The 10,062-nt window shown below is 51.0% G+C and overlaps 2 non-coding genes across 2 annotated transcripts; one reads left to right on the top strand and one right to left on the bottom strand.

Annotated features, from left to right (window-relative positions):
• Nucleotides 1-961: 961 nt before the first annotated feature.
• Nucleotides 962-1,033, bottom strand: TRNAE-UUC. Its single transcript has one exon. It is a non-coding gene; the product is annotated as a tRNA-Glu (tRNA).
• Nucleotides 1,034-6,339: 5,306 nt separating this feature from the next.
• On the top strand, nucleotides 6,340-6,413 carry TRNAT-AGU. Its single transcript has one exon. It is a non-coding gene; the product is annotated as a tRNA-Thr (tRNA).
• The last annotated feature ends 3,649 nt before the right edge of the window (nucleotides 6,414-10,062 follow it).

Genomic DNA, 10,062 nt, shown 5'->3' with positions numbered 1-10,062 from the left:
ATCCCTACCTACAGGACTCCAGGCACGGCCAGGCTTCTGGATCAAACGTCCCCTCTTGTGCTCAAGTCACAACAGCTAGCGGGCAAAAGACAGGCTTTCATGGCATTGGAGAAAGCAAGATAGAGCCTTGGAAGAGCCCTTCTATCTGCAGCAGGATTAGCCTGTGTCAGTGATTAATGAGGTGGATCTAGTTGTAGATTGTTATTCATTCCGCACCTTGACAATTCACACAGTCCCTTTCCCACTCAAATCCCCAGCACCTCAGTGATCCTGGTAGCAGCGGTTGGGGCCTGAGATTTTCAGGGTCCTTTTTACCCTCCACCTGGAGTGAACTCAGCTTTTCCCCCATCCCAGACTATCCATGAAATAACAACAGGAGCATAAAGAAAGAGGGGAGGGAACATCTCACGGCCAGGGCTGGATGTGCCCAGGGCCCCCTGCTTGTCCATTGTTTCCATGGAATTTGGCCCCCTGCTTTGCACAAGGGACAGAGAAAGATCTTGCTGTTCCTGTGTCTGTGCAAAGAAAATTGTGCTTCTGTATGAAAGAGAGGAGGGAAATGGCCCCATGGTGGGACAGTATTCTCAGGATTAAGACCTAAGAACTCAGGCTGAGAACTGATTTAACTCCACTCATCTGGGATTTAACAAATTGTCTTCCATGGAGCAGGGCCAGTTCCAGTGTTTTTGCCACCCCAAGTGGAAAAAAAATAAAAAGCTGCAATCAATGGCAGCTCAACCTCTACTGCTTTTGGCTAAAAGTCCTTCCCTCTGAGAGGGACGAATTGCTGCTGAAGCCTCCCCTTTCCATTGGCCGCCCCAGGCACCTGCTTGCTGGGCTGGTGCCTGGAGCCGGCCCTGCCATGGAGACACTGGGAAGATGGGGGAATCAGGAAAACACCACGGATTCATTTATGTTGTAAGTGAAGAATAACAAAAACAGTTCTGGTTTAAAGTCACTTTTCCCTGACTGGGAATTGAACCCAGGCCTTGGCAGTGAAAGTGCCAAATCCTAACCACTAGACCACCAGGGAGGGGCAGATACTGTTTTTCTTCTCACTTATGTTACACTTTCTTAGGCTACTTTCTATCCAATTTCTGAAGTTGTTCCATTGTCCATTCCCTGAGGGGCTAAGAGCAGAGAGTGCAGGAATCCCTGTATTCAGGGTCACAACCTGAGCCCAATTCAAGCTACTGAAACAAACACAAATGATGCTTCCTCCAGCAGGATCACAGAGCCACACAAAGAAAACCCAGCAGGAACAATCCTCCTCTGCCTTCATTTACCCCATTGCAACCCTCTCAGCAGCCAACTCTTGTGGGAAGGACAGTGAGCCGATAGGAGCTCTGGCATAGAGACCAAGGGAGGGGTGTTGCACCCCTTCAGTGAGAGCTGGTCACATTCTGACTCTGGAGGAGGAGGGAAAGGCGATGGCCACATGATGGGGCCAGTATGTACCACAACATGGTTCTTTTATGTGGGATGACTCTGAACATTGACCGATCTCCACTCCCTTGGATTTGAAGAGATGTTTAGTTGGGCACTTAGCAGGCTGAAGCAATTTTATGGATTGTGACACTACGATTGAAGGGTTATTTAATGTTGTAGAAATTGTTAAAAACACTGAGCTTAAACTGGAACTGCCTGTTGTTAAAGGCTGGTTTCCCCACCTCAGTTCCATAAGCTCTGCTAGAAACACCCTGGTTCTCTTCTGCCTCGGTGGGAACTGCAGGGAATCGTCCCCTGCTGCCCTTGGCTCCAGGCTGGTTTTTCTGGGGAGGGGGCGTGGAATTGATTTGTTTGCTGTTGAGAAGGGAGCCGGGCCAGTTCTCAGGGAACGAGAATTCCCAGCCCAGCCCAGGCTGCTGCCCTGTCCCAGCCTCTGTTCCCCTGGGGACCCTGCGTGTTTGACTCTAGAGCAGGCCGGGAGCAGCAGCTGAGGCAGAGAACAGCCTGGGCCAGGCAGATAAGAAGGAGTTTAGCAAGCAAAAAAGGTAAAATGGCAGGGGAGTGTTACCTTGGACTCGACGGCATTTCTCCATTGGTCTGTCTGCTTGGGGGCAGGGACAATAACACGTCCTGCTGCATTCGTTATTTCAAAGGGAGGTTTAGGATTTTCATTCTCACACATGGTGCACAAAGCAGGACTCAACCTTTGCTGTAAACTAAACAAGCTGCCCACAGATTCTGGCAGCCACAATGAGCATTTGGGTGAGAGCTCAGACCTGCCCCTGTCCCAGAGGGAGGGGGTCATCTGTGAGGGGACTGGACCACTGACCTACCTGCTCCTAATTCCCAAACTTTCAGTAACTCTATTATCAGTGTCTGTGAGTGCAATTTAAACCATAAGAAAAACCACCCTGGGCTACACCAAAGGCCCATCTAGCTCTGAAACTTCTCTTCTGACAGTAGCCAATAGCAGGTGCCCCAACATCCAGCCAACAAGGCACCACTGGGAGTTGAACCCAGAATCTCCTGTTTACAAAACAGACACGTTAACCAGCTAAGCCATGGTGCCTGTGGGTGACTAAAATACTCTGTGTGCCCACACCTGACTCCCTGCCATTGCAACCAGGGCCTGACAAGCTTTGCTTGTGTTTGGATTCCGCAAAGCAGAGGAGCAGGTGATGTTTTCCTTGCAAGGTAGGGTGTGTGTGTGTGTGTGTGTGTGTGTGTGTGTGTGTGTGTGTGTGTGTGTGTGTGTGTGTGTGTGTGTGTGTGTGTGTGTGTGTGTGTGTGTGTGTGTGTGTGTGTGTGTGTGTGTGTGTGTGTGTGTGTGTGTGTGTTGTAGCGGAGTGATGTTTTCCTTGCAAGCTGTGTGTGTGTGAATCTTTGGCCAGGTCTGCACTACAAAGTTGTTTCAGCAGAATGATATTGCTCTGGTGTGTGAAAAACACACAACGCTACCTCGGTCGGCAGCTTGTGGCTGGTGCACACACTGCAATGCCACGTCTGGCGACAAAACTGCCCTGATTTGCTGACAAAATAAAACAACTTCGATGAGAGGTCTAGAGCTTTTTGCAGCAAACTTCAAGTGACAGAGTGTTAGTGTAGACGCTGCTGTTCATTATATCACCATAACTGGCCTCCTCCACTATCCCACAATGCCCGCTGTGAACTCACCTGCCCTGCATTCCTGCTAATGATCCCTGGGCCCCTCCCCTTTCATAGCTCTGGGAAGTTCTGACAGCTGAGCCTGCTGCTCTGCTCCGGCAGCCAGGAGCAAATCACTGCTGTGGATGCTGCTCTCTCCCGCACTGTGAACACAGAGCAGGATGGCGGGAACTTCCTTACATTGGGGGGGGCACCGGCATCCAAACTGTGATGCCTTCATGACACCTCTTCCCTCCACGAGGCTCTTACCTTCTAAACAGGTTTGTCTGTTTTCTAGTAAAATCACTAAAAGGGAAGGAGAAAACTCAAAAGAGGTTCCTCCTGGCGCTCACGTACCTGAACCCGAATACTCTCTCAGTCCTCAAAGAGAGACCTGGAGAAGGAGACTTGCTAAGGCAAAGCCACAAGGGTCTCTGAGGTTTCCCTGGCCCCTCACCCCTCTCCTGCCTGCCTGATGTCAGCATCTCTCTGTGAGGTCACCACCTCCCCACCAATAGTCTGAGGTCCTGCAAAAGTCCTTTGTGATGTCACTGCCACACCCCTCCCTTGCTGTGCTAATGTCCTGCCCCTGGCCAGGCACTTTGGAGGTTTGAGCTACTCCCTGTGGATCACCCCACTCAAGGAGCGTTCGTTCTAGGAAGCAAACCGGCTAGACAGTAAAACATCAGACGCTGCTCCCAATACTACACTCAGTTTTTCAGAAATTAGTAAAATTTATGGCCAGAAGGGACCATTAGAGCATCTAATCTGACCCCCTGCATATCACAGGCCTCCTGTATGACACAATAGCTACTTTTGGAGCAAACACATCGCAGAAAGGCAGCTAGTCTTCATTGAATGACATCAAGAGATGGAGGATCCACCACGCTCCTTGGTAGCTTGTTCCTGTGGTGAATCATCCTCGCTGTTGAATATTTGTGCCTTAGTTGTAATATGAATTTGTCTCTTTTCACCTTCCAGCCAGTGGGTCTTGTTATGCCTTTCTCTGCTCGATTAAAGAGCCCTTTAATACCCAATCTTTTCTCTCCATTAAGGCCCTTCAACACTTCAGTGAAGTCACTTTTCATTCATGAAGGACCCCCCGCCGCCGAATTGCCACCGAAGACCCAGAGCTGAAGAATCTCCGGGGGCCCAGGCCCCACGAGAGTTTTCCAGAGCCCCCAGAGTTAGTGAAGAACCCCACTCCAGGAGCCCCAAAACACTCTTGTGGGGGGCCCTGTGGGGACCAGGGCAAATTGCCCCACTTATCCCCCGGGCAGCCCTGATGGGTCCTGGAGCTACTGATATTTCAGGACTCCTGTGAGACCCTCAGCTGGTTGGTTTGTACTCTGCTCTCATTGCTTCCCTCTCGGGACTCTCTCTTCTTCTCCCTCTCTGCTGCTCTCCTCCCCTAGACACTGAACCCAGCCCTTGCTGCTGCCAACACCAACTGGAAGAAGAGCCTATAAGTCCCCTGCCTGAGGGGAAGCCAATGCATGTGGGGGGCCATAAGCAATATGATATTTTCTGTCTTATTCTCTATCCCTTTCTTAATGATTCCCAAGATTCTCTTTGCTTTTTTGACCGTTGTTGCACACTGAGTGGATGTTCTCAGAGAACTATCCGCAGTGACTCCAAGATCTCTCTTGAGTGGCAACAACTATTTTTGGCCTCGTCATTTTATATGTATAGTTGGGATTATGTTTTCCAATGTGCATCACTTTGCATTTATCAACAAATCTGTCATTTTGTTGCCCGTTCACCCAGTTTTGTGAGATCTTTTTGTAACTCTTCGCAGGCTGCTTTGGACTTAACTTTCCTGAGTATTTTTGGATCATATGGAAATTTAGCCACCTCGCTGTTTACCCCTTTTTCCAGATCCTTTATGAATATGTTGAATAGCACTTATCCCTGATGCCCTGGGGAGCACCACTATTGACCTCTCTCCATTTTGAAAACTGACCATTTATTCCTACCTTGTAACCAGTTATTTACCCATGAGAGGCCCTTCCCTCTCATCCCATGAGAGTGTAATAGAGCAGAATAGGGCTTCCTTGGAAGGGGGAGTGAACTGAGAATATATCAGGGGGTCGTGCACATTTACTGTCCTGGTGAAAAAGTGTGTCTGATACTCAGTCTTTGCTGCTCCTGCCGGCTGTGACTGCTGAGGACATTTTCCTTCTCTACTCCAGGGTCTCTCTTCTGCCAGAGTCTCAAAAAGTCAGGCCCCCTGCAGACTATGGCAGAGCAGTTTGGTAATAGGCTGCAGGACTCACCACGTAAGAATGTAGCTGCTGTAGCACCTTGACTGTCCATGGGCCAAATCCTGCAGCCTTGGCAGCCCTGGATAACCTCCCACTGATGGTGATGGGAATTGAGCCTTTGTAACTAGCTGCTGGTACCTGAGGTCTCAGCTATGGATTAAACTGGTGGCAAACACAGCTTCAGCCAAAGCAGTGAAGGCTGTAAGTGAAAGAGCAAAGCCGGCCATCCGGGGAGCTGCTGCAGTCCCATCACCACAGCTGGAAGGGAGAAGAGGAAAAACTCCCTAAAGTGCTGGGAGCAGCCCCGAGAAAAGGAAGTTTGTCAGTGAGATCAGTAGCAATAACTATGAAATGAAGGAGTGCTTTGTCCTCTGTGCCGACATGGTTGAATTGTGTTACTGTACTGTGAGAATAAGCTTTAAAATATCCTGCTGTAATTTCAGGATGGGCCTGTAACCATAATCAGTATCTGTGGGAAGTGGCCTCTAGATAGTGATCTTTGGGAAGAGCTGGCTGAAGAGCCTTCCTACTCACCAGAAGATCCTGGCTTGGCCTGCCAGTTCTTCCTTGCTGAACCTGGCTTTTCTGTCAGGCTCCTTTCTTTTATTTCTTCTCATGAAAAGAAAAGACCTCACTGCACAATCCTTGTTCAAAACACAGAGACCCTTCCTTGCAACTAAGTCTTGTGGAAAGTGTTAAGTGGTAAATCTGGAGCTGATGGAAAGGTTACCATGACTCAAGTTGAGCTGAAGCTGCTGTGAGTGAAACACAGAGCACTAATCAGTATCTGATCATGGCAGCTTGTGGGAGAAGTGCATGTTAGAAGCCCTCTGTCAGCTCAGGTGTGGCTTTCCATGCACAGAGAGCCAGACAGCAAAAAGTCTGCAAGTCTTGAAGGAAATGGGGAATGTCTGTACTTTGGAATTTGAAGGTGTAGTCTTGGACCATCAAGTGTAGTGGTTGCAAAGGCTCTTTTGGGGAAGGCACCATGGCTTAGCTGGCTAAAGCGCCTGTCTAGTAAACAGGAGATCCTGGGTTCAACTCCCAGTGGTGCCTTGCTCCATAGCTTTCATCTCCTTTGCTCACATTTTCCTGTGTCTTTCTAGGAAACAGAAGAGACCTCCCTTGACAATCCAAGTAATTGCTTGTGAAGGAAAAGGCTTCTTTCCAACGGAGCATTGGAGAGAATCAAATCCTCAGTCTGGTGTTGATGAAAAGGCTATTGGCATTGGCAAGGAGGTTGCTCCGGCTGCAATTTGCTGTGACAGGAGACCCTGTGTCATGCGCCCATGCAATTCACTGGGGATATCTGTGCACAGAGCCCCTTCTAGAGGGTTCTCTGCAGGGCTTGCAGGAAATGGAGAATGACTGTCCTTTCACCTTTCATGTTATTGTTGATGAAAAATGGAGCAGTTCGGGGAGAAGTCCCAGAGCGTGGCACCATGGCAGAGCTTGCCAAGAGAGCTGCTGGATAAAGAGCAGATTCAGGATCCAGCATCCAGTGCTGCCTTGCTGAATGTGCCTCCTCTTGTCCCCTTTTGGTCAATCTTTTTTGTTAATGGAGAAGCCCGACTCTGGCTAGCCATACAAATGCTTGCAAAAGAAACGGGTCTTTTTGCTGACAACTGCCAAAAGGAGGCTTTGGATAAACATGGAAACAAGGTCAAGGTCACTGTAACTCATCCTGCATGTGCAGCTGTTGAAGCTACAAGGCAGGGCACTAAGCACAGTATTACCACGGCTGGTCACAGCAGGGTCTCTGTGTGGTGGGATCCGTGGGGTACAATCCCAAACTGTGGAACTGCTCTGTCCCATTATCTCTCCAGCCTGGACTGTGTCTTACAATGCTGCACTAGTGACAAGCAGCAAAACCCCCTCCATGTGCTGTGATCACTCAGCCAACAACATGCAGCAATGCACCCAACTAAGTTGCATGAATGCTCTATAAGCCACTCCTCAATTATACATAGAGAGACACCAGCATATCTTCCCCAGCCCTCAGCCTTGCACCTCAGAAATGTACCATCTTACACTGCTCAAAACCTCTTGAAAAGTGCAAGCTCATTAATTAATTCACCACTTCCTCAAAAAGAAAGTGAACATGCACCAGCCTTTTTAATCTGAGCAGCTTTCCCAAGCACTTTGGACAATTTCACAAGTATAAAACATTAAAATAAGTTTATTAACTACAGAAAGATAGATTGTAAGTGATTATAAGTGTTAGGCAGAGAGGTCAAAGTTGGTTACGTAAATGAAAATAGAATCTAAGTGTGACATTCTAGACCTTTGGGGGAGCGGCTGTAACCCCCATATTCCTCATTTTCATATAATCGTGATCTTACATATAGAGCATGACTTGTAAGGTATCAAGGGAAAGGATATGATCTGCTGAAAGTTATTTATCTACCCATAGATGTATACCATTCATGCATATGAAGTTATAAGAATTGTGTAGTATGGTTGTCACTATGCTGTAAGCAGTGATGAGCTGCCAAAATATTAACAACCGGTTCCCTCCTTCTCACCTCACGAGGGGTTCGTGCCCCCCTGGGAGGTCATGCCCCATCCAACCCCCCATGTTCTTGACACCCCCCAGGACCCCTGACCCATCCCCCCCTTTCCCTGTCCCCTGACTGCCCTTTGCAGCCCCATCCAACCCCTCCTCTCATTCTTGATGGCCCCCCGGGACCCCTGCCCCATCCAACCACCCCTTCTCTCTGTCCCTGAGTGCCCCCACCACCTCATCCAACCCCTGCTCCTTCCTGATTGCCCCCGGGATCCTTGCCCCCATTCAATCCCCCTGTTCCCTGCCCTCTGACTGCCCTGACCCCTATCCACCCCTCCACAACCAACCAAATACCCCCTCCCTGCTCCCTGCCCCCTTACCACACTGCCTGGGGCCGGGACCGGGTCCACTCCGCCGGGACCTCAACCGGCCCTGCGGGGCCCGACTCCCTGGGCCGGTCCGGCACCGGGGCCAGAGCCGCTCCGCCCGCACCGGGGCCGGAGCCGCGGGGCCCGACTCCCCGGGCCGGGCCCGCTTGGCTGGGACCGGGCTGGGGCACTCGGCCAGGGCCAGAGGGAGCCATTCCGCCCCCACACCCAGCTTACCTGCCTGCTGCTTTTTTCTGGCTTCCCGTGAACATTCGATTTGCGGGAAGCAGGGGAGAAGGAGGACGGAGCATTCAGGGGAGAGAGGGAGGTGAGCTGGGACCAGGCAGACAGCTGCCTGAGCCTTTGTTAAATTTAAAAGCTTTTTAGAACTGGTTGTCCTAGAACCACCGGTTCTAAAAAGGCTTCTAAATTTAACAACCGGTTCTTGTGAATTGGTGTGAACTGGCCGGAGCTCACCACTGGCTGTAAGTTGGGGGAATCAGCCATCACCTGCATGAGGCCACACATGGGGAATTGCTCAACCTTGCTTGGAAAGACACATGGTGCTGGGCCCCCCATCCAACTGAAGTCTTCAGTGTCACAGTGACCCAAGGTGTGTGCACAGAATGGGGATGGTGTATGTGTGGGTGGGTGAATGGATGGATGAATTGATTTCTGCATGTGTTTGTGTGGTTTTCTGCAAGGGTTTTGTGTGTGGGAGGGTGTTATTACAGCTCTGGGGGTTGTGTTTGTGGCTGTGCAAATGTGTGTGTGTTCATGTGACTGGATTTGTGCATGTGTTTGCATCTGTTAGTAGTTGTGTTGATGTTGGCTGGATTTATGTGGGTGTTTGTGTATATTAGCAATTGTGTGTGTGTGTGGCTGGATTCATGCATGTGTTCGTGTATGTTTGCAATTGTGTGTGTGTGTGTATGTGTGTGCGAATGCTCAGCTGCCCTCTGCCGGTGCAACAACCGTTTCTCTATATGTCACAGCCCCCATACCGTCGACCCCGGTGGTGATTTTCCCATCTTACAAGGGCTGGCTGGCCTGACGCTTCTCCCCTCTGCGGAGTGTGGCGGGGGCAGCAGCTCACCCCCTGTGGGGCAGGAGGGCCCAGGTGTGGGGCACTGGGCTCCGATGCACCTGGAGAGCAGCTCAGGTGAGGTGGGGCAGGGCATGTGGTGTCCATTCTGTGTTGCCTGGTGCTGGGCCAGTGCACAATCCCCAGCCACGCCGCACAGCGCACCCCGAGAGGGGGCAGGGGGACAAGCAGACAATCCAGCACGAGTGGGGAGAGGATGTGTGATTGGGGGGAGGAAAAGCCTTGGGCTGCACTGGGGGAGCGCAGAGCAGGGGTGACACCCCAGAAACCTGCAGCAAAGGGATGGACAGGTGGGGTGGGTGGATAGAAGAGGCAGCGAGCCTAAAATCTAAAAGGGGCGTGTGGGGTCTAGTGGTCAGAACGGGGGAGGGGGGTTGGTGGTCAGAATTCCTGGGTTCTATCTCCAGCCCTGGGAGGGGAGTGGGGTCCAGTGGTTAGGGTGTGTGTCAGGGGGGGAGCCAGGACTCCTGGGTTCTCTCCCTGGCTCTGACTCTCTCTTGTACAATCCCTCGGCAGTTACCCAACTCACCAGCGTGTGGGAGCGAGGGGCTGGGGCTGGGGCCGGGTTGTGACACAGCCCAGAGTCCCGTACTGCCCCTTTGTTACCCAACCCGGGGCAGGGTGGGGGAGGGCCTGGGAGACCCGCTAAGAAAGGCGCTTCTGGTGGGTCTGTGTGTGGGTCACGCTGCCCCCTGCTGGATAGACTCCTCTAGGTCAGAACCAGTC

The sequence above is a fragment of the Mauremys reevesii genome, linkage group 12 (assembly GCF_016161935.1).
Source record: "Mauremys reevesii isolate NIE-2019 linkage group 12, ASM1616193v1, whole genome shotgun sequence".
Lineage (NCBI taxonomy): Eukaryota > Metazoa > Chordata > Testudines > Geoemydidae > Mauremys > Mauremys reevesii.
This window is presented reverse-complemented; position numbering and strand designations above follow the sequence as displayed.